This window comes from Salmo trutta, chromosome 8 (genome assembly GCF_901001165.1).
Source record: "Salmo trutta chromosome 8, fSalTru1.1, whole genome shotgun sequence".
NCBI lineage: Eukaryota > Metazoa > Chordata > Actinopteri > Salmoniformes > Salmonidae > Salmo > Salmo trutta.
Window position 1 is genome coordinate 14,922,411 of NC_042964.1, and position 24,670 is coordinate 14,947,080.

Consider the following 24,670-nt stretch of genomic DNA (forward strand, 5'->3'; position numbering starts at 1 on the left):
GTGTGTGAGACAAGGTTCTTATAATTGTGATTTTCTAATAGATGTTATTTATATTCGTTTTTTACATTTTTATTTGAAATTCAGACTAGTTTGTTAGTTTTCAAACCTGATTTAGTAGTTTTTATTCAGTTTCAGTTTGACGTTTTTTATATAACTTTTTTTTCAGTTTAAGTTTTATTTAGTTTCAGATTTCGTTTCAGTGTCAGGGACAGAAAGTAGCCTTATAAACGGAAGGCTAGGAGACATTTGTGTTACAGGCCTATAGCAGAGGTACTCATGTACTATTTGAGATGGTCCTTCACAAAAATGTCCTAGGTGGCAAAGGTCCGGATGGTTATTGTAATTTATTGGCGTAGTAACAAACCTCCACCTCACAGTGACCGCAAACTGTTCCCACCCTTCTTTTTGACAGAGAGAAAAATGTGCAGCTTTTAAGATTATTTTGTGCAATTCCACACACTATCCCATTGACCGAAGAAAAAATATATCCGTTTTTATGCAAATGTCCTGCCTCTCTACACATTTTCCACATCTTATGTGTGTTCATTTGATACCAGGAGTTGAATCCTGACCGAAATCCCCAAATAAAATTATAGGTGTCTCACCTTGTCTTTATCCTGAAATTATTTGTGGGTGCTGTTCAGATTAACTTTGAGGTTGGTTGTGTTTTTTCCGTTGAACCTCTGTTCCACACATGCTGCCATCTTCTGACACCACAATGCGTTTATCCTTTCTAGCAATTAATGTACTCAAAATAATCACATATTGGGCTTTGTCTTTTCTGACCGACCACTGCTCAAGTTGGGTTTGCTCACGCTTATTGTTCACACTCCTGCTCTGCGCTCGCCCTTGGATTTCTTCCCTGTTAGCTACTGATTATATTGCACAAGATAGGCCTATTTGAAACATTGCCATCTACTGGCAGCATTTAACCCCATTAGATTTTTGCCTGAAGTAAAAAGATATATTTTTACATTTTAATTTATCGTTTATGCTTTTTATTTTATTTCGTTTTGCAGTCAAAGATAATATATTTTTTTCTTAATTGTTTTCTTTAAGTTTACTAAATAGTTTTTCCAATTGTAGTTTTTATTTTAGTTTCAGTTGGTGTGTGAATCCCACCACTCCTAATAAACTGGCAAATGCCAGTTAAAACTAGCTGAGATCCCACTCTGGAACTTTGATATGCCGGTACAGTATATTATGTTCAACAATACATTCAAATAATGACATTTTTTTTTTTTTATGCCAGTTAAAACTAGCAGAGATCCCAATCCGGAACTTTATATGCCCTTAGTGTCTCACCCTGATCTGTTTCACTTGTCCTTGTGATTGTCTCCACCCCCTCCAGCGACACCTGAAAATGTGTTTCCTGTCTCTCTGTGCCAGTTCGTCTTGTATGTTTTTCCAAGTCAACCAGCGTTCTTCCCGTTCTCCTGTTATTTGCTCTTCTCCTTTTTCTAGTCCTCCCGGTTTTGATCCTTGCCTGTTTCTGGACTCTGTACCTGCCTGCTTGACCATTCTGCCTGCCTTGACCATGAACCTGTCTGCCACTCTGTACCTCCTGGACTCTGATCTGGTTTTGACCTTTTGCCTGTCCACGACCATTCTCTTGCCTACGCCTTTTGGATTAATAAACATTGTAAGACTCCAACCATCTGCCTCCTGTGTCTGCATCTGGGTCTCGCCTTGTGTCATGATACTTAGAGTATATTATGTTCAACAATATATTGAACAACTAGCCAAATCAAAAATGGTGTTCTAAATATGAATGTTTACATTTTTCAATATTCATAAAATAATGTAAGAAAATTGTTATTGAAAACAAAATACTACTCATATTACAGATTAAGCAGTAAAGCTTCATATGACACCAATTTGTGCTTCGTAGCATCTATAGATGAGCCTTAAAGGAGGCCTGGGTAAAGTCAAAATGTCATAAATATGCCAACTTTGATTCATTATTTCTCAATTATGCTTTTAGATACAAATGTCAAATATAACAATCCTTCCTCCAGAGGAACATTCTGTGGATTCCATTTCATGATAAAAAAAAAAAAAATTGTCCTGGTTTCGTGAGGGATCACCCCATCGGTAGAAACTCTAATGGCAGTTATCTACCTGTGGCACCTACTCCTGAAAACAGTACCATTTTGAAGTCATTTTCATTCCAGAACGATGTTACATAAATTTGAACATTAAGTGGTTAAGAATGACCTTTCACTGAGATATTCGGTGCGCAAACAGCTCCCGACACACAATAGAGAAACGCACCACTTGTAAATCGCATCTGTCACCTATTTATAGAATTTTACAATGTAATGGTGTTTGCTTATCCCGGCAGCCGACAATCACTTTTCCTTTGCCACCGCTCGCTGAAACACTGATCAAGCATGCCACAGTTTCTATCTGAATGAAAGGCCTGCAAGGCATAATACAATAATAACCGTCGCGCAGCTTGTCTAAAGAACTGAAGGTGCTATTTTCACTCACTGTGGGGCGAACAAAGAGGAATTCTCTGTACTCTCACCTCATTGCCATTCTTTCCTTTAGCTTCTCATTGAAGTGCATATGAAAAAAGTAGTAGGCCTTTTGAATGCCAGACGTTTTCGATGTGTTTTCAAAGGATGGAGCTTCAAGGGTTAGGCAAAGACAGGCGCATGCTTTTGACTTGGTATAGAGTGTTGGGAGAAAGACACAGGTGCAGATGGTGGAAATAAAGGAGAGACGAGTGAAACGGGACAGTACGCTTCCATGATGATGAAAATTCTGGAGCATCACCTGGTGTGTGTGTGACTCATTGGCAGAGATATATTTGGAACTGTCTGCTCAAGGACATACCCAAACTCCTGACATCTCTATCAAACTTCCCCCATGGACAAACACAGTAAACGTCAATGAAAAGATTACAACTAACTTGTAATAATTGAAAGTCGAGTGAGATTGATACAAGGATGTATTTTTTGCTTCAAAATGACAGACCTTACACTGAAAATTACTGTTTCTACAAGACCAGAAAATACAGTGCCTTCAGAAAGTATTCAGACCCCTTTACTTTTTCCACATTGATGTGTTACAGCCTGAAATTAAAATGTATTACATTTAGATTTTGTGTCACTGATCTACACACAATACCCTGTCGAAGATTTTGGAAATGAATAAACAATTAAAAGTTGAAATGTCTTGCTATGGCAAGCCTAAATAAGTTCAGGAGTAAAAATATGCTTAACAAATTACATAATAAGTTGCATGGACTCATTCCGTGTTCAATAATAGTGGTTAACATGATTTGTTAATGACTAACCCATCCCTGTACCCCACACATACAATTATCCGTAAGGTCCCTAAACCGAGTAGTGAATTTCAAGCACAGAAGACTAGAAATGTTTTTGAATGCCTCGTAAAGAAGGGCACCAATTGGTAGATGAGTAAAAAAAAGCAGATGGTGAATATCCCTTTGAGCATGGTGAAGTTATTAATTACACTTTAGATGGTCGTATTAATACACCCAGTCATTAGAAACATACAGCTGTCCTTCCAAACTCAGTTGCCGTAGAGGAAGGAAACTGCTCAGGGAATTTACCATAAAACAGTTAAAGAGTTTAATGGTTGTGATATGAGAAAACTGAGGATGGATCAACAACATTGTAGTTACTCCACAATAGTAACCTAAATGACAAGAGTGAAAAGAAGGAAGCCTGTACGGAATAAAAATATTCCAAAACATGCACCATGTTTCCAAAAAGGCTCTTAACCTCTTACATCTAGGGGGCAGTAATTTCACGGCTGGATAAAAAACGTACCCGATTTAATCTGATTATTAGTCCTGCCCAGAAACTGGAATATGCATATAATTATTAGCTTTGGAGAGAAAACACTCCAAAGTTTCTGAAACTGTTTGAATGGTGTCTGTGAGTATAACAGAACTCCTATGGCAGGCAAAAACCTGAGATGCTTCTGTTCAGGAAGTACCCTGTCTGAACATTTCTTGCCCTTCTTTATTATCTCTGTCGTTTACAAAGGATCTCTGCTCTTACGTGACACTTCGCACGTCAACAATGGCCTCTCATAGCCCGGGAAAAAGAGGAATGACGTAATTCAAAGCCCTGGCTGAAGCACACGAGAGCAAAAGCTGAGTGGTCAGTCAATGGACTAAGCCTTAGGCGCGTGACACGCCCCGCCCCCGGCTTTCGGTTTTTTCCTCAGTTTACAGACAGGCAGATTCCCGGTCGGAATATTATCGCTTCTCTACGAGATAAATTGCATAAATATTGGTTTTAAACAGCGGTTGACATGCTTCGAAGTACGGTAATGGAATATTTAGAATTTTTTTGTCATATTTTGCGTCATGCTCGTGGCCGAGATTTAGCGTTGGGATAGTGTCTAGAACGCACGAACAAAACGTCGCTGTTTGGATATAACGATGGATTATTTGGGACCAAACCTACATTTGTTATTGAAGTAGAAGTCCTGGCAGTGTATTCTGATGAAGAACAAGCAAGGTAAGAACATTTTTCTTATAGGAAATGTGATTTTGGTGAAGGCTAAACTTGCAGGGTGTCTAAATAGCTAGCCCTGTAACGCCGGGCTATGTACTTAGATTATTGCAAAATGTGCTTCATCCGAAAAGCTATTTTAAAATCGGACATATCGAGTGCATAGAGGAGTTCTGTATCTATAATTCTTAAAATAATTGTTATGCTTTTTGTGAACGTTTATCGTGAGTAATTTAGTAAAATCACCGGAAGTGTTCGGTGGGAATGCTAGTTCTGAACGTCACATGCTAATGTAAAAAGCTGGTTTTTGATATAAATATGAACTTGATTGAACAGACATGCATGTATTGTATAACACAATGTCCTAGGTGTGTCATCTGATGAAGATCATCAAAGGTTAGTGCTGCATTTAGATATGGTTTGGGTTTATGTGACATGATATGCTAGCTTGAAAAATGGCTGTGTGATTATTCCTGGCTGGGTACTCTGCTGACATAATCTAATGTTTTGCTTTCGCTGTAAAGCCTTTTTGAAATCGGACAGTTTGGTTAGATAAAGGAGAGTCTTGTCTTTAAATAGCTGTAAAATAGTCATATGTTTGAAAAGTGTAAGTTTTCGGATTTAGAGGAGTTTGAATTTCGCGCCCCGCCCATCATTGGATATTGGAGCAGACGTTCCGCTAGCGGAACGTGTAGATGTAAGAGGTTTTAAGTAATACTGCAACAATTGTGGCAAAAAAATTACTTTTTGTTATGTTTGGGACAAATTCAACAACACATCACTGAGTACCACTCTTCATATTTTCTAGCATGGTGGTGGCTGCATCATGTTATGTGTATGCTTGTCATCTGCAAGAACTAGGGCATTTTTTTCAGATAAAAAGAAACAGAAGACAGCTATAAGCACACGCAAAATCTTAGAGGAAACCTGGTCCAGTCTGCTTTCCAACAGACACCGGGAGATTAATTCACCTTTCAGTCGGACAATAACCTAAAACACAAGGCCAAATATACACTGGAGTTGCTTACCAAGATGACATTGAATGTTCCTGAGTGGCCTAGTTAAAGTTTTGGCTTAATCAATGGCAAGACATGGAAATGGCTCTCTAGCAATGATCAACAATCAACTTGACAGAGCTTGAAGTATTTAAAAAAGAATAATGGGAAAATATTGTACAATCCAGATGTACAGAGCTCATAGAGACTTACCCAGAAAGACGCACAGCTGTAATCGCTGCCAAAGGTGCTTCTACAAAGTGTTGACTCAGGGGTGTGAATACTATTGTAAATGGCATATTTCTGCATTTAATTTCAATACATTTGCAAACATTTCTCAAAAAAAAATTTACTTTGTCATTATGGGGTATTGTGTCGATGGGTGATTTATTTATTTTATTTAATCAATTTTTAATTCAGGCTGTAACACACCAACATGTGGAATAAGTCAAGGTGTATGAATACTTTCTGAAGGCAATATATATTACATTACACTTTTGAGAAGAGACTGGAAGGTAGTTAAGTCAATGAATGATCAGTTGAAAGAGGTCTGTACAGGTTAATAAGTACATGGTACATGGTTACACATCCTCAGTAACTATGCCCAAACAACATTACTACATTGTTTTGTTAGTATAAAGGATCACATTGACCCAATTTTAACACAATTACATTTTGTATCAAACGCTTTAGGTCCTCCTCTCATCATGTAACTATTCAGATGATTATCATTATTAATCAATCAATTAGTGCATTATGAATTATTCTCAATATGGCACAAGCGTCCAAAACACGTATCCGTAATAATGAGCAAAATGTATATTTGTCTCTACCCTTTAATCATGGAAAAAAGGGCATAAATAAAGACCATTAGGCTTCATTCCTGCTCAGTTCACCAAAGAGGACTCCTCTCTTTCTGTCATAGTGGACGTGAATCTGGAGACGCAACACCCGCAGATGCCTGGCGTGCTGTTTGACAGATTCTCAGTCTACCAGCAAGGCTCTCTGTAAATGTCCATCTGTCGGCCTCCCGCGGGTACTTATTATTCCCGGCTAGCCAGGGGTTTTCTCCTCCGAGCAGTCAGTCAGTCGCTCACTGCTGCCTGCCTCTCAAACAATGAGGGCTGAACCAGAACATTTCTCGCAGATGCTCCGACTGGTTACCAGTGGCAGGCGGAGAGGTGTTGTTTTCAATTACCACATGAGGTGACTTCTCTCCTTAAATGTTTACATTCAAGCTTATATGGATGCTAATGCTTATTGCAGGAATGCTAATTTGAAGAGAGCATTTAACATGTACTATTAAGGGGGGCTAAGCTAAAAATAGGTTAGCATGCTATGGGAAGGTAGTGACCGTTCATTTCCAAATTTTGCTCCGCTGACCACTCCCTCCCTCCTACCTTGTGGATGAGGTGATTGATTTCCCCCTCTAAACAACCTTGCTGTGAGCAGTAGGGGTGTTGATGGCTCATGCCGTCCAGGTTTAGGGCCCTGCTATGGGGGATTCAATCATGTATCTGACCCCTACCATACCGGTGTAGCCTTTTATTCTGTTGCTGGGCTGTATGCACCGAGGAGTGAGTGTAGGCTGAGTGAGTGTACCCATACTGTTTAGTCAACAGGCTAATTGTATCATCCCAGTGAGCGATAGTCACGGCTGAGTGGATGGCTGTCTTATCTCCACTGTAGTCGATGTCTGGTCAACAGGGACCATAGTTAAAGTTTACACTACTGTACTACTTCCTATTGTACTGTATGACGTGATACTCTTGAACATGAGTACAGTATCACATCATAATCTGAGTATTTCTATTAGTTTAAAATCATATATACACTGCTCAAAAAAATAAAGGGAACACTAAAATAACACATCCTAGATCTGAATGAATGAAATAATCTTATTAAATACTTTTTTCTTTACATAGTTGAATGTGCTGACAACAAAATCACACAAAAATAATCAATGGAAATCCAATTTATCAACCCATGGAGGTCTGGATTTGGAGTCACACTCAAAATTAAAGTGGAAAACCACACTACAGGCTGATCCAACTTTGATGTAATGTCCTTAAAACAAGTCAAAATGAGGCTCAGTAGTGTGTGTGGCCTCCACGTGCCTGTATGACCTCCCTACAACGCCTGGGCATGCTCCTGATGAGGTGGCGGATGGTCTCCTGAGGGATCTCCTCCCAGACCTGGACTAAAGCATCCGCCAACTCCTGGACAGTCTGTGGTGCAACGTGGCGTTGGTGGATGGAGCGAGATATGATGTCCCAGATGTGCTCAATTGGATTCAGGTCTGGGGAACGGGCGGGCCAGTCCATAGCATCAATGCCTTCCTCTTGCAGGAACTGCTGACACACTCCAGCCACATGAGGTCTAGCATTGTCTTGCATTAGGAGGAACCCAGGGCCAACCGCACCAGCATATGGTCTCACAAGGGGTCTGAGGATCTCATCTCGGTACCTAATGGCAGTCAGGCTACCTCTGGCGAGCACATGGAGGGCTGTGCGCCCCCCCAAAGAAATGCCACCCCACACCATGACTGACCCACCGCCAAACCGGTCATGCTGGAGGATGTTGCAGGCAGCAGAACATTCTCCACGGCGTCTCCAGACTCTGTCACGTCTGTCACGTGATCAGTGTGAACCTGCTTTCATCTGTGAAGAGCACAGGGCGCCAGTGGCGAATTTGCCAATCTTGGTGTTCTCTGGCAAATGCCAAACGTCCTGCACGGTGTTGGGCTGTAAGCACAACCCCCACCTGTGGACGTCGGGCCCTCATACCACCCTCATGGAGTCTGTTTCTGACAGTTTGAGCAGACACATGCACATTTGTGGCCTGCTGGAGGTCATTTTGCAGGGCTCTGGCAGTGCTCCTCCTGCTCCTCCTTGCACAAAGGCGGAGGTAGCGGTCCTGCTGCTGGGTTGTTGCCCTCCTACGGCCTCCTCCACGTCTCCTGATGTACTGGCCTGTCTCCTGGTAGCGCCTCCATGCTCTGGACACTACGCTGACAGACACAGCAAACCTTCTTGCCACAGCTCGCATTGATGTGCCATCCTGGATGAGCTGCACTACCTGAGCCACTTGTGTGGGTTGTAGACTCCGTCTCATGCTACCACTAGAGTGAAAGCACCGCCAGCGTTCAAAAGTGACCAAAACATCAGCCAGGAAGCATAGGAACTGAGAAGTGGTCTGTGGTTACCACCCGCAGAACCACTCCTTTATTGGGGGTGTCTTGCTAATTGCCTATAATTTCCACCTGTTGTCTATTCCATTTGCACAACAGCATGTGAAATTTATTGTCAATCAGTGTTGCTTCCTAAGTGGACAATTTGATGTCACAGAAGTGTGATTGACTTGGAGTTACATTGTGTTGTTTAAGTGTTCCCTTTATTTTTTTGAGCAGTATATATATATATATATATATATATATATATATATATATATGAATTCTTTATGTTATACAGTCATTATCGTCCATCTTTATCATGGGTGTCAATAATTGCGGACCCCACTTGACATACTCTACAATTCAATTATATTATGTATTTCAAAATGATAGAAAATAATGAAATTTGACCTTGAAAGTAATTGAAATATTTGTGGTGTGTCGCCCCTCATGATGTGACAATGACATGACACGGTCTACCGTGTTGTGGTTTACAAGTTACAATATCCTTTCGAAACCCCACTTCTTTGAAGTGTGATGCACCCACTAGCTTGAGATATTCAGTGGCCATGAACTGCATCATAATAGATATTTTTGAGCGCAATTCTAAGATGTCCTCATAGAGCTGTCATCGCCATGGCAATAGCGCCTTCCTGTCGTGACATGGAGGTTTGTGGTAGAGAGGACAAAGGGAGCTGAGGCAGGGAACATGTTCACCACCAGTGGTGGCAGAGATAGATCTCTCTCCCTGGCCCGGGCCCCTTACTATAGTTTCTGTCTTAGGAAACAGACACCGCAGCTCCCTGCTAGAGTCAACACTGCAAGATCCTCTTTGAACAATCTGGGCCATTTGACTCTCATTTGAATACATTTCAAATTTATGGCGCAGAGCTCACAACCCGGCTGCCAGAAATAGCTAGCTTGTGTAAGTCGGCGCACTCACACGTGGGAATACGAAGGGAAGGATTGCAAAGCGTTGCATACCTTCCTGAGCAAACAGCAGGATCTACGCAGCCGCACCCTACTCCCTCCTTTACTTAGGCATTCAGGAAACACAGGTGGACCCCAATGAGATCCCTTAAAACACATCTCACTGTTTGCAAAAGGAAATAGCAAAATGGTATTATACTTGGAAGATGGGTTAATCTGTGGACATCGGAGGGTTGGAGTTCAGATCAGAATGAATGGTGGACTGGCCACTGTGGGTGAAAATCCAGCACTTGCAGAAAGAGGAAATTATGAATATACAGTATGTATAATTAGTTAACTACATGTACTGTATATGTGAGAGAAAATAGCTGTAAGTAGCAGTAGAAGACATATTGTCCGTTAGTTTACTCCAATCGGGGGAGGGCTGGTAGGGTAAAAAAAAATACAAAATTAAAATAAGGGGGATTAGAAATGATGCCAACAATTAATTAGATAGAAACCAAAATCTTTTTGCAATAATAAAGCAGATCAATATATAAAGACTTCTCAGTGTTGAGGATTAAGTTGGAAAAATAGCAAAATGAGTCTTACCTATTGTGGAACAGTTGGTCACATCTGTAAGCAGGAGGCAGGGGAAGAATGAGGGGGGAAAGGAGAAACGTCAGCAAATTACAAAGTAAACTTCAGTGCAGGCTAAGGCTGTCACCAGCTCCTGAAAAATGACAGTATCCCAGACGTTGGTGCAGACTGGGGGTTAAGAATTGTCCCTGTCAAGAAGGGGGCTGTAATTTATTAAACGAGGGACATTAAAAGTCAAAGAATTCTCCCCCGAGGATCCAAAGTTTGCACAACTTGTATTAATAATTGTCAGTGTTTCCTCCAATTCAAAGGGAAGAAGGGAGATAATAAAAAATAAAAAAAGTACTGGACAGCAGTCATCCATTACGACCAAATGTTCACCTCTGACACCTCAACACCATCACACACACACACACACACACACACACACACACACACACACACACACACACACACACACACACACACACACACACACACACACACACACACACACACACACACACACACACACACACACACAACCTTCCTCCACTGGTATGTCTTGAAAGTAATTTAGCGGGCCTTAGACATCTCTAACCCTTTGTCTGTTTTATGAAGACCTTAAGGTCATCCCACTACACTAGAAGCAGAAGCCCGGCAAGATAAATTAGTCGGATTTAGCCACATCTTCAGTTTCAATGCTGCTTTCCCTGACATTTATTTTGGCTAAGATGTATGAAGAGGACAGTTGCGCGCTTCTTGACTTCACTGTAGAACCCTTCCTGACAAGTCCGAAAAATAGATTTCCATTACCTCACTATTTTTACATCAGAAACTGGTCCCTCTACGAGTGTGCTGCTCTCGAGTACAGTTTTGCTTTGCTTGTAAATGTTGCAATAAAACAAAGACTAAGAGAATTTTTCAGCTCACAAGGATTCAGAAGCTGTTCCGTGGGTAAGCATTGCTTACTGAGCTCACAGAGATGTACTGTATTGCTAAGCATAATTTTCAAGAAATATGATTTATCACAGATAATGTATTTTTCCCTGCATCTATTTGCATTTTTGTGAATAGAATCTTCTGGGATTGACTGTGCTGGGAGAATGTGACTACAATGCCAAGTTTGGCTACCCACAAGGGAATGGCTTATTTTTAGGGGGGGAATTAATAGGACTCAAACTCCTTGTGCTTGGGTATTCATTACTATGCTGTCTGCTTCAAACACATCCTCACACTGTCTATTGCTGTTCTTGCTAAACCGTGGTTGGACACCTTCAGGGACCACGGCGGTAAGACAGACCCAAAAAGAAACACCTGGGGATTTAACGGGAGAGAAAGAGAGACACTTCCTAAGAGCCAGTCAGAGACAATGGAGGAAAGATAACAGGCTGTATTGGGAGTTTGGTGCAGCACATAGTAGATCAATAGTGCCCTATAAAATGTTTTATATTTTTTTAACCTTTACTTAACTAGGCAAGTCAGTTGAGAACAAATTCTTATTTACAATGATGGCCTACTGGGGAACAGTGGGTTAACTGCTTTGTTCAGGAGCAGAACAGATTTTTACCTTGTCAGCTCAGGGATTCGATCCAGCAACCTTTCGGTTGTTGGGCCAACACTCTAACCACTAGGCTACCTACCTGCAGCCTGACTTTGTAGCGTTTGAGAATGATAGAGCACAGGATACTTATTTCCACTTAGCCGAACGCAAATACAACCTACACATTTTGGGACAGTCACGTCACGTACGATAACTCAACAGACAAGAAAAAGGCTGTTTCTCTACCATTTACATCAAGAAATAAAAACAATAATCTCTCAATTAAACACGTTTTGTGTTTTAATAGTGAGCTTTGTTTCTTGCTGAGCATTGAGATTATAGACCATAGATTTCCTGTAGAAATATATGGCCTCACCAATCAAATCGAGTAAAGCTAGCACATGCCTAAAGTAAGTGGATTAGGCCAGTGGGGATTTGTGAAAATAAAGGCATGGGGATGAACAGAGGCTCTTGTGAGTCTCCTTATACCCACAGTGTGAATAAGGGAAGACTAAGAGAGGAAGATGCTTTTTTCGCCCTGTTTTAAGCAGTTAAGCTGCTTTCAGAGTCTTAGTTACGCTGTGTGGAACCTTAATAAGATAAAGAAACTTTTGACAAGGCAGGAAAGCCGAGAACTACAATCCTATGTTGCCCTTTTTCCGTTGACAACAGGAGATTTTGAGATGTATGTAGTGGTCAATGTAGTGAATATTAACGTTAATTCTACTGTAATTGTATGCCAAACAAAAAAACATTGATTTCAAAGTTTAACAAACCATTCAACTCTATGCACAAGGGCTACTTCAATAATTTTAACTGAAAATGTAAAAATAAAATAAAAATGTATGTCCACGCTTTCAAAAAAAGTTCTTGACATTTGCCGGATTGACTGACCTTCATGTCTTAAAGTATTGATGGACTGTCATTTCTCTTTGCTTATTTGAGCTGTTCTATTTTCCCAAATCGTCTGTATACCAACACTACCTTGTCACAACGCAACTGATTGACTCAAACACATTCAGAAGGAAAGAAATTCCACAAATTAACTTTTAACAAGGCACACCTGTTAATTGATATGCATTCCAGGTGACTACATGATGAAGCTGGTTGAGAGAATGCCAAGAGTGTGCAAAGCTGTCATCAAAGCAAAGAGTGGCTACTTTGAAGAATCTCAAATATAAATTATATTTCGGGTATGAGTAGGTGTGTCCAAACTGGTACTTTAGGTATTCCGGTCATGTAAATTGCAATGGAAATGGCATCTTCCTTGGATCTGTTAGAGCAGTAGGCAAATAGGAGTGGGTTCAGTGTGCCTGGCATGCTGGCTTTGATATCGGTGATGACCAGCGTCTCGGAGCACTTCGTGATGACCGAGGTGAGCGCAACAGCGGCGATTTTCATTTGAGCATATCACCTTGTATTTCTTGGGCACTGGGACAATGGTGGTCTCCTTAAAGCAGGTGGGAATTACAGCCTGGGAAACCTGATGATAAGACAAGACATGAACATTATATTTTTTTGCTAATACATGATCGGGTACGTGGGTCGCCGGTGTGTGTGGGAGGGGGTTCCTTGTCCAGAAAAAGTTAAAGACCCCTGAGGTCTAGTTCATTCAATAGCCACGTGAGAGTGACAATAGCCAGCTCGTTTCCACCTCGTCTCTGTTGGTGTGTCCTCTGAAACCCGTTGATTTATTTCCGTTCATCAGTGGGTCAGGCTTTTAATTCAATTGCTGGGCCTGTTCCTCTAAAATAGTGTTGGCTGCTGCTGCATGAGTGGTTGCTAATTGGAAACAAAAAGCAATGAGCACAACGGAAAGCTTTGCCAAGCCACTATTACACCGACCACCGGCGTCTCATGTTGTTCAATTACGCCATGACGAAAGAGCTGCTGTTTGCACCATGTCACTATTTAACCTATTCAACAAAGTGGAATGGGAGCAGCTGTTTATTTTACAGCGCTATATAATGACCTGAAATGGCTTGCTGTTAAAACATCTAGCCCAGAGAGTAGAGAGGGGAGGAGAGACCAAAATGGTTTAATGTACTGCAGCCTTCCTTTCATCATATCCACTGCTAATATCTGGCCCCCCTCCACAGATGCCATGTTAACACTCTTTCTATTTGTGTGTCTGATAAGGGACATAAAGGAAGTGTTAGAAGCAACAGTACAGCTGGTCCAAGCTCAGACAGACTCGAGCTTCGAGAAGTTTACATGAACCGATGAGGGTGTTTAGCCAAAGTTTTCGGGGTCTTTCAAGAATATTTTGTCAACTTTTTGACTTCAACTTTAAGTATTTAATGAATGATGCACAAGTAGGGCTGTTGCGGTGACAGTATTACTGCCACACAGGCAGTCATGAGTCATGACCGCAGTAAAATTCCACGTGACCGTTGAGTCCCGGTAATCTCCTCTCCTGTGCACTCTGGACATGCGTTGGTAGTAACCAATTCACTAACGACCACCAGGTCGCTAATGGCCTGATCCTCAGCGCTCTATTGTCCCTGTAACCCACAGGTGTCAAACTCATTCCACAGAGGGCTGAGTGTCTGTGAGTTTTCGCTCCTCCCTTGTACTTGATTGATGAATTAAGGTCACTGATTAGTAAGGAACTCCCCTCACCTGGTTGTCAAGTGCTTAATATATATATTTTTTTAAATACAGTAAAAACAGGAGAAAATAGGCCCTCCGTGGAATGAGTTTGACACCCATGCTTTAACCACTCTGATATCAATGCAAATACAATTGAAAATCACATCAAACACTTATCATCAAAATAGTATGTGCTTTTAAAACTCACCTCACTGTGATTGATCAATTTGAAGAAAGAAGTTCAACAGTTGAAACTGAGTGGAGAACATGGTCACTGTGGATGTTGTTTCAAATTCTAGCACAACGAAATGGACAGCGCTTTCTAAGGTGATGAATTCAAAACACCCATACGCATATTAGAGCTTATGGATAGGCCTATATATGACCCCAAGCCCCCCCGCCCCAAATAATTGTGCTGTTATACAATACATAGCCTACCACATATTACACATGGCAGAAAAACATAAAATAAAACTGATTTAAGATGTCTTTGGTACATAATTGGTCTAGCCTATACTCCAAAATAAAACACATTCTAGTACTCGCCGTTGAGTGTGGACTGGTTACCATATGCTACACTTCAAACTTTCTATCCACGTATTGGCCTAGGTGATGCTGTTGGTTCATTGATCGCACAGGGTGGCTTACAGAGTTAGCATACAATTAAAGTGAATTTGTATTTGAATACCCTAGTAATAGGGCATTTTTAATTGGCTGACACATTACCTTTACAGAATATCTCATCAAATCAAATTTTATTTCTCACATACACATGGTTAGCAGATTGTAATGCGAGTGTAGCGAAATGCTTGTGCTTCTTGTTCCAACCATGCAGTAATATCTAACAAGTAATCTAACCTAACAATTTCACAACAACTACCTTATACACACACGTGTAAAGGAATGAATAAGAATATGTACATACAAATATATGAATGAGTGATGGCCGAACGGCATAGGCAAGTTGCAGTAGATGGTATAGAGTACAGTATATACATATGATATGAGTAATGTAGGGTATGTAAACATGATATAAAGTGGCATTGTTTAAAGTGGCTAGTGATACATTTATTACATCAAGATGGCAAGATGCAGTAGATGGTATAGAGTACAGTATATACATATGAGATGAGTAATGTAGGGTATGTAAACATTATATAAAGTGGCATTGTTTAAAGTGGCTAGTGATACATTTATCACATACATTTTTCCATTATTAAAGTGGCTAGAGTTGAGTCAGTATGTTGGCAGCAGCCACTCAATGTTAGTGATGGCTGTTTAACAGTCTGATGGCCTTGAGATAGAAGCTGTTTTTCAGTCTCTTGGTACCCGCTTTGATGCACCTGTACTGACCTCGCCTTCTGGATGATAGCGGGGTGAACAGGCAGTGGCTCAGGTGGTTGCTGTCCTTGATGATCTTTTTGGCCTTTCTGTGACATCGGGTGGTGTAGGTGTCCTGGAGGGCAGGTAGTTTGCCCCCAATGATGCGTTGTGCAGACCTCACTACCCTTTGGAGAGCCTTACGGTTAGGGGGCGGAGCAGTTGCCGTACCAGGCGGTGATACAGCCCGACAGGATGCTCTCGATTGTGCATCTGTAAAGGTTTGTGAGTGTTTTTGGTGACAAGCCGAATTTCTTCAGCCTCCTGAGGTTGAAGAGGCGCTGCTGCGCCTTCTTCACCATGCTGTCTGTGTGGGTGGACCATTTCAGTTTGTCCGTGATGTGCACGCCGAGGAACTTAAAACTTTCCACCCTCTCCACTACTGTCCCGTCGATGTGGATAGGGGGCTGCTCCCTCTGCTGTTTCCTAAAGTCCACAATCATCTCTTTTGTTTTGTTGACATTGAGTGTGAGGTTATTTTCCTGACACCACACTCCGAGTGCCCTCACCTCCTCCCTGTAGGCCGTCTCGTCGTTGTTGGTAATCAAGCCTACCACTGTTGTGTCGTCTGCAAACCTGATGATTGAGTTGGAGGCGTGCATGGGTGAACAGGGAGTAAAAGAGAGGGCTGAGAACGCACCCTTGTGGGGCCCCAGTGTTGAGGATCAGCGGGGTAGAGATGTTGTTACCTACCCTCACCACCTGGGGGCGGCCCGTCAGGAAGTCCAGGACCCAGTTGCACAGGGCGGGGTCGAGACCCAGGGTCTCGAGCTTAATGACGAGTTTGGAGGGTACTATGTTGTTAAATGCTGAGCTGTAGTCGATGAACAGCATTCTTACATAGGTATTCCTCTTGTCCAGATGGGTTAGGGCAGTGTGCAGTGTGATTGCGATTGCGTCGTCTGTGGACCTATTGGGGCAGTAAGCAAATTGGAGTGGGTCTAGGGTGTCAGGTAGGGTGGAGGTGATATGGTCCTTGACTAGTCTCTCAAAGCACGTCATGATGACGGAAGTGAGTGCTACGGGGCGTAGAGGAGCTGTGAAAACATGTTACTATCAATGCTACCGAACAGATTTCACTTGGTTTCCCAAATAAAGCATTGGGTTGAAGCAGGAACATGGGTTGAAGAGCCCATGGCATATAGAGTTTGGGCGGAATATCACCTGTCGCTTTCGAGAGCATGCTCCTCAAAACAGTGGTTGATGAGTGGAATGAAATAAGTGTTAATATAAGCCCAAACATTTCTATATGCAATAGAAAGCAGAGTTTTGATGGTTGCCAGTAAAAAGAGGCGGATCCCAGCTGATACTAAATGTATAAGCAAATGCTCCGCTATAAAACTGAAGTAGCCTACCTGGCATCATTGAAAAACTAACTGGTGGGAAAGAGGCCTCCATTTGCTATTCGAGTGCAAACGGATGGCATTTTTCCCCTGCCGCTGTTCCTGCCAATTTGATAATGGGCCATTCTAAATGGAAACTATCTGAACAAAAATATAAACACAAAATGTAAAGTGTTAAATAAAATATCTCAGAAATGTTCCATATGCACAAAAAGCTTATTTCTCTCAAATGTTGTTTACATTGATGTTATTCAGCAATTCTCCTTTGCCAAGATAATCCATCCACCTAAAAGGTGTGGCATATCAAGAAGCTGATTAAACAGCATGATCATTACACAGGTGCACCTTTGGCTGGGGACTACATTGCCTCAGATGCCTCAAGTTTTGAGGGAGCATGCAATTGGCAAACTGACTGCAGGAATATCCACCAGAGCTGTTGCCAGAGAATTTAATGTTAATATCTCTACCATAAGCTGCCTCCAACATCGTTTTAAAGATTTGGGCAATACGTCCAACCGGCCTCACAACCATAGACCATGTGTAACCGCACCAGCCCAGGACCGCCACATCTTGCTTCTTCACCTGCGGGATCATCTGAAACCAGCCACCCGGAGAGTTCATGAAACGGAGGAGTATTTCTGTCTGTAATAAAGCCCTTTTGTAGGGAAAAACTCATTCTGATTGGCTGGGCCTGGCTCCCCAGTGTGTGGGCCCATGGCCTCCCAGGCCCACCCAAGGCTGCATCCCTGCCTAGTCATGTGCAATCCATAGATTAGGGCCTAATGAATGTATTTAAATTGACTGATTTCCTTATGAACTGTAACTTAGTAAACTCGTTAAAATTGTTGCATTTATATTTTTGTTCAGTATAATTTTACGTATTCGTAAAGACAAGATTAATTTGAGAAGTGATGGGTGAATTTTCTCAAATCATCAATAGCCTAGTCGCATCATGTAGCCCATGATTTCTAAGAAATTTTAAGGTTTGTATCATTCACATCTAAAGATGCCAAGTAACTCTAAATCTAGTGTATAGGACCCGTTTCAAATGATCACTTTTAAGTTCAACATAGCCACTTCGCTCCGCAGTTGGAAAAATATCCTTTCTATTTTATTCAGCAAAGTTCAATTATATTCTTCTTACTATAAAAATAATATAATATAAATAATAAGCATATCTTGTCAGCTAAAAAAACAAGCCTACAGCCTATGGCATGGAGCATAGTGTCACGTCCTGACCATAGAAAGATGTTATTTTCTATGGTAGAGTAGGTCAGGGCTTGACAGGGTTTTTCTCTCTCTATGTTTTCTATTTCTATGTCGTCAGGGTCTAGTTTTGTATTTCTATTTTGGGGTTTTGTTTGGGATGATCTCCAATTAGAGGCAGCTGGTCCTCGTTGTCTCTAATTGGGGATCATACTTAAGTAGGTTTTTTTTCCACCTGGGTTTGTGGGAGATTGTTTTTGAGTAGTGTATGTTTCACCTCTGCGTCACGGTTTGTTGTTTTGTTCTTTAGTTTATGTTTATGTATCGCATAGTTTCACAGTGTAAATAAAATGTGGAACGACACACGCTGCACTTTGGTCCGCTTCTCCTTACGACAACCGTGACACATAGCCAGAAAACATGCAGTAGGCCATCTCATATTCTGTTCTTCTGAAATACATTCTCTTCAAATCATAATATATTTAGACCTGACTAAAATAAATCATGGATTTATTGTGATGGTGTCTATTAAATTGATTTATTAGACTTTTTTCAATGTAGACGTTCCAAACGTGTGTATCAGCGGCTTGTATGCCGCATGTATGTGTGAAGGCCTGGAGATGCTAAAAGTGTTTATATTAATTAAAGGCCAACTACCTTCAGACCGGCAGGCTTTTGCATGACAATAACTGGCTGACAAAATGTAATGACCGCCACAGCCCTACGCACAAGACCAGATAACTCAAACTCAATCAGCTGTTGTCAGATCAGCTTGGTCCAGTTTAACGGTAACTGAGGCATGACAGTATTGCAGGCACTGAAGCAGATGTGGTGTTCTCTCAGCAGCTGTTTTGGGGGTTGCGAATACACAGGTACAACACGGTATCTCTATAAAAGCATTGAACAACCTATATCTGGATACATGAGTTACAATAAATGTCAAGCTACAGTAGACCCAAACAACTGAACATGATTGTCAATTGATCTGATAGTCACAACCCCACGCACAAGAAAACTCAATAATTGTCTAAATGTATTTAACACAGTATATTCACGTTGAGTTGAAGTACTACAAATCCAATAAATATGAAAATACTGTTGATTGAGACATTTTGTTTCCCTGCACCAAGGGATTTAAACATCATGTCCTGTGTATTTGGAACTATTCCCACATCCTCAACCAGAGCAGATGGTACATAAACAAACACAAAAGTGAAAGCTGAAGTCGAAAATAAAACTCTCATGGTCTGCTTTGTTTTCCAAGGGCCATACTGTAGCCATTTCCTTGTACACGGAAATAAAGCGCTGAACCACTTTTCAAAATGCAGCTTTCTTTTTTTCATACTGCTGCTGTGGCTGCTTGGCAGACCTTGATGAGGGATCAGAAGGGAGATATCAGAGGCCTCTGGCTCCTCAGTGAAATCTGACCCGGAGTTCAGCAAACGGAGAACGATAAAGAGTCAGCCTCTTGCTCGAGGAAGGGAAGAAAAACGAAAGAAAATGAAGAAAAAAAAGAGAAAGGCTGTAGATCTGACGCCTCTGGCAGCGTGGGGCAGGCCTGTCCCTTCAGATGATGTGTTTGAATAGGGGGCATCCCTGTGGGCTTTTGTGTGATGGGTTGGCGATTGGCACCATCAAGGCCTTGCCCAGATGCTTAAGGACCCTAAAGTGCCTTCTTCAAGTGTTGAGGAAAGGGTGAAAAAGCTTAGGCCTTTCTGAACAAAACATGGCAAAAGTTCAGGTACCTACAGTATCTATACAGAGACTATTCAGAAAAGACACATGGCATTTGACTACACACACCACGGCTATATATTTAAGTTCATGACCCTGTCATTCATCAAGATTGTCAAAATACCCTTAAATATGTAATAAACACTAGCACTTTACCAAACCCTATTAACACAATGGGCCTTTTCATCATCACAACCAAAAGATAATTATGGAAAATTAGCAAACAAGGTAGCACGTGATCCAAACATGTATATTGCTTTTTAATTGCTTTCCTGTGCTACCTGTGTGGAGGCACAGCCAAGGCCAGGTGTAGTCATTACCATGGGACAGATGGATCAACAGAAGCACCACACTACACCGTGCTCCCTCGTCAGCCAGCGTGGTGGCAGCCATATGCACTCATCATTAAAAATGACCTATGACCCGGGAGCGGAGCACTCAGTGGCTGTCACTCTAATCGGGATAATTAACACTGGCTTTTTAGCATCGTTTTTTGTTGCTGTTGTTATTCACGCAAATTGTTTTTCCCTGTTGGCAGAACTTTTCAAACAGACATAATGTGTGTGCGTGTCTGTTTGTCCAAGAGTCTGTGTGTACTCTGACTGTCTCTCTGGGCTTGTGTGTGTGTGTGTGTGTGTGTGTGTGTGTGTGTGTGTGTGTGTGTGTGTGTGTGTGTGTGTGTGTGTGTGTGTGTGTGTGTGACTACAGTGCCAGCTGAGCTGAAGGTTAGCCGCTCCTTTTAATATTGCCAATGCGGCTCCTTTGAAAATTCATTAAAGTGCTTCGACCCCTCTGCCATCTGGGTGTGCGAGAGGCAGGGGAACAGCTCTGAGAAATTCTTACAGAGGGATAGGCAGAGCGGCCCTTAGACACACACAGAAACACACACACTGTCAACCCTTAGACAAACACACACACACACGATGAATGGCCACTGATGTGTTACTCTGTGTGCTATTTATTTGTTCTTCAACCTTATCTAAAGGTTGGTCCAAAATGAGAGTCAGGGAAAGATTATTGGGTGGTGAGGTGCGTGCCAAATACTGATTGCAGATGGAATGTTAAGTAGCATTAGAGTGTAGAACTTAGAGTGTAGCATTACCTAAATGCTAACTAGAAAGTATTGTGCTTAGAGCTTTAATTAGCAAATATGTTCACCTTGCTGATGCAAGGAGTCTAAGTGATTATCTACAGTATTCATACCCCTTGAATTATTCCACATTTTGTTGTGTTACAGACTGAAATGATTTAATATATTTTTTATTCACCCATCTACACACAATACATCATAATGACAAAGTGAAAACATGTTTATGGGGGGCTAATTTATTCAAAATGAAATATCTAATTTCCATAAGTATTCACACCCCTGAGTTTGCACCCCTGTTAGAATCACTTTTGGCAGTGATTAAAGCTGTGTGTCTCTAAGAGCTTTGCACACCTAGATTGTACAATATTTTCACATTATTCCTTAAAAAATTCTTCAAGCTCTGTCAAGTTGGTTGTTGATCATTGCTAGACAGCCATTTTCAAGTCTTGCCATAGATTTTCAAGCCGATTTAAGTAAAAAAACTGTAACTAGGCCACTCAGGAACATTCAATGTCGTCTTGGTAAGCAACTCCACTGTATATTTGGCCTTCTGTTGTAGGTTATTATTGTCCTGCTGAAAGGTGCATTTGTCTTCTGGTGTCTTTTGGAAAGCAGACTGAACCAGGATGTTCCACTAAAATGTTGCCTGTGCTTAGCTCTATATCATTTATTTTCATAAAAACAAAAACCTCCCTAGTCCGTGCTGATTACAAACATACCCATAACATGATGCAGTCACCACCATGCTTGAAAATATTATGAGTGGTACTCAGTGATGTGTTGTGTTGGATATGCCTTAAACATAAAGTTTTGTATTCAGGACATGAAGTTAATTTCTTTGCCACATTTTTTGCAGTTTTACTTTAGCGCCTTATTGCAAACAGGATGCATGTTTTGGGAATATTTTTATTCAGTACAGGCTTCCTTCTTTTCACTCCGTCATCTAGGTTAGTATTGTGGAGTAACTACAATGTTGTACCTTACAGATAATTGTATGTGTGGGGTACAGAGATGAGGTAGTCATTCAAAAATCATGTTGAACACTATTATTGCACACAGAGTGAGTCCATGCAAGTTATTATTTGACTTGTTAAGCACATTTTTACTACTGAACTTATTTAGGCTTGTCATAACAAAGGGGTTGAATACTTACTTATTGACTCAAGAAATTTCAGCTTTTCATTTTTAATTAATTTGTACAATTCTAAAAACATAATTCCACTTTGACATTACGGGGTATTGTGTGTAGGCCAGTGACACCCAATCTCAATTTAATCCATTTTACATTCAGGCTGTAACACAACAAAATGTAGAAAATGCCAAGGGGTGTGAATACTTTCTGAAGGCACTGTATGTGTACCTATATTGAACCTAAAATCAGGGCTGGGACAAAGGAAGTTGTCAGTTGTGCACAATGGACAAATACATGAACAAACACATTGTTTTATACTGAATAAACATACAACCCAACAGAATATGTGTGTCTAAGACGAAGGACACTACATAACATTGACTTCAAAGCATGTAAGATGTATCCTACCAAAAACAAAAAGCTGTCAGATCAACATCCAGTGTTGGTTGATATTTGATTTAGTCAACTAACATGCATTTTTTTTCAATGGAACCCACTGGCTCCAGGTCATCTATAAGATTATGCTAGGTAAAGCTCCGCCTTATCTCAGCTCACTGGTCACGATAACAACACCCACCCGCAGCAAGCGCTCCAGCAGGTATATCTCACTGGTCATCCCCAAAGCCACCACCTCCTTTGGCTGCCTTTCCTTCCAGTTCTCTGCTGCCAGTGACTGGAACGAATTGCAAAAATCGCTGAAGCTGGAGACTTACATTTCCCTCACTAACTTTAAACATCAGCTATCTGAGCAGCTAACCGATCGCTGCAGCTGTACATAGTCCATCTGTAAATAACCCACCCAATCTACCTACCTCATCCCCCATATTGTTTTTATTCTCTTTGCTGCTCTTTTGCACACCAGTATCACTACTTACACACCATCATCTGCTCATCATCATCTGCTCATCTATCACTCCAGCGTTAATCTGCTAAATTGTAATTACTTTGCTACTTTGGCCTATTTATTGCCTTACCTCCTCATGTCATTTGCACACACTGTATATAGACTTTCTTTTTTTCTATTGTGTTATTGACTACGCTTGTTTATTCCATGTGTAACTCTGTGTTGTTGTTTCTGTCGCACTGCTTTGCTTTATCTTGGCCAGGTCTCAGTTGTAAATGAGAACATGTTCTCAACTAGCTTACCTGGTTAAATAAAAAAATGGATATTTTTTTTTACAGTGACAGCCTACTGGGAAACAGTGGGTTAGCTGCCTTGTTCAGGAGCAGAACAACAGATTTTTACCTTGTCAGCTCGGGGATCCGATGCAGCAACCTTTCAGTTACTGGCCCAACGCTCTAACCAATAGACTACCTGCTGCCCCTAGCCTAGTTGATGTGCCCTTGAGCAAGGCACTTAACCCTAATTGCTCCTGTAAGTCGCTCTGGATAAAAGCATCTGCTAAATGACCAAAGCTTAAGGATGCAGACACACATCACACTTAATGCACACACACGCTCTCTCTCTCTCTCACACACATCGAACCCCTAGAGCTAGGGTTTAATGGAAGCTGCACCTTGCCTCTCTGGCTGGCACTAATCAACACCTGTCCCACAAATAGAAATTCCTCTCTGCGCCTTTTGATCTGTTAACTATCTCATTTACATGACTTGCTCAGCAGCCAGCGTTTGTCTTAGGGCAATGGAGAGAGAGGAGGAGGTGAAGGGGAAATTGGTTGTGCTGGAGTGGATGTGTTTGTTTCAGTTTCAAGTTTTAATGTCATGTGCACAAGTACAGTGAAATACCTTCCTTGCAAGCTGTAAACCCAACAATGCAGTAATCAATAACAATGTCATACTAAAAATAACATGAGGTAGAACAAAAACACATGAGAAATGTGTGCTGTATAAGACACCTTGAATGTTTTACTGTGTTTGCAGGTATGTATTCAGGTTTGCTTCAGGTTTCTATGTTTCCACATATGTATTCAGGTTTACATGTACGTATCCGGGCATATATGTACAGTATGTTTGTGTGACATGGACGCTTTCCAGGCGCCTTCTGTTTGTGGTGAGTGGCCTAGGAGGGCCTGCCTGTGTGTGAATTGTGTGTATGGATGTGTATGTGTGTGTTAGCAGAGCACTCGAGAGCAAACAATTCTTCCTGAGATATGTATGTGCTGGTGACAGCCAAATTGGAGGCCTCCTCCCCTCTCTCCCTATCCACCTCCCTCCCTGCCTGACTTCCCTTAGTGCTGTGGGCCTTCCAGGGGGGCTGTGCCTCTTTGGCAGGAGCCCTTAGACTGGATGGCATTGAAGAGCTCTGGCACACAGGAGGGAGAGGAAAGGGGGGAAAGGGAGATAAAGAGGAAAGAGGGGAAAGGGAGATAAAGAGAGATAGAGGGAGGGAAGTTGTGGAAACCTTTGTAGGTGGTTTCAATCGTAGTGACGCCATCTGTTCCTCTCCATTTTCCCAATGACAGCAGATTATTTCCGTCGCTCACTGCTCCGTGTGTGTATGTGTGTAAGAGAGAGAGAGAGAGAGAGAGAGAGAGAGAG

General features: G+C 41.5%; 1 protein-coding gene across 26 annotated transcripts in view; it reads right to left on the minus strand.

The window, feature by feature from the left end:
* Positions 1–24,670, minus strand: part of LOC115198257 (receptor-type tyrosine-protein phosphatase delta) — a 641,938-nt gene that overhangs the window by 487,049 nt on the left and 130,219 nt on the right. For 25 of the 26 annotated variants that reach the window (XM_029760096.1, XM_029760088.1, XM_029760086.1 and 22 more), the window contains exon 4: positions 10,185–10,208. The exons of the other annotated variant lie outside the window; for it this stretch is intronic. The gene's annotated coding sequence lies outside the window, so the exon portion shown is untranslated. The remainder of the gene's footprint in view (positions 1–10,184; positions 10,209–24,670) is intronic. 26 annotated transcript variants of the gene reach the window in all.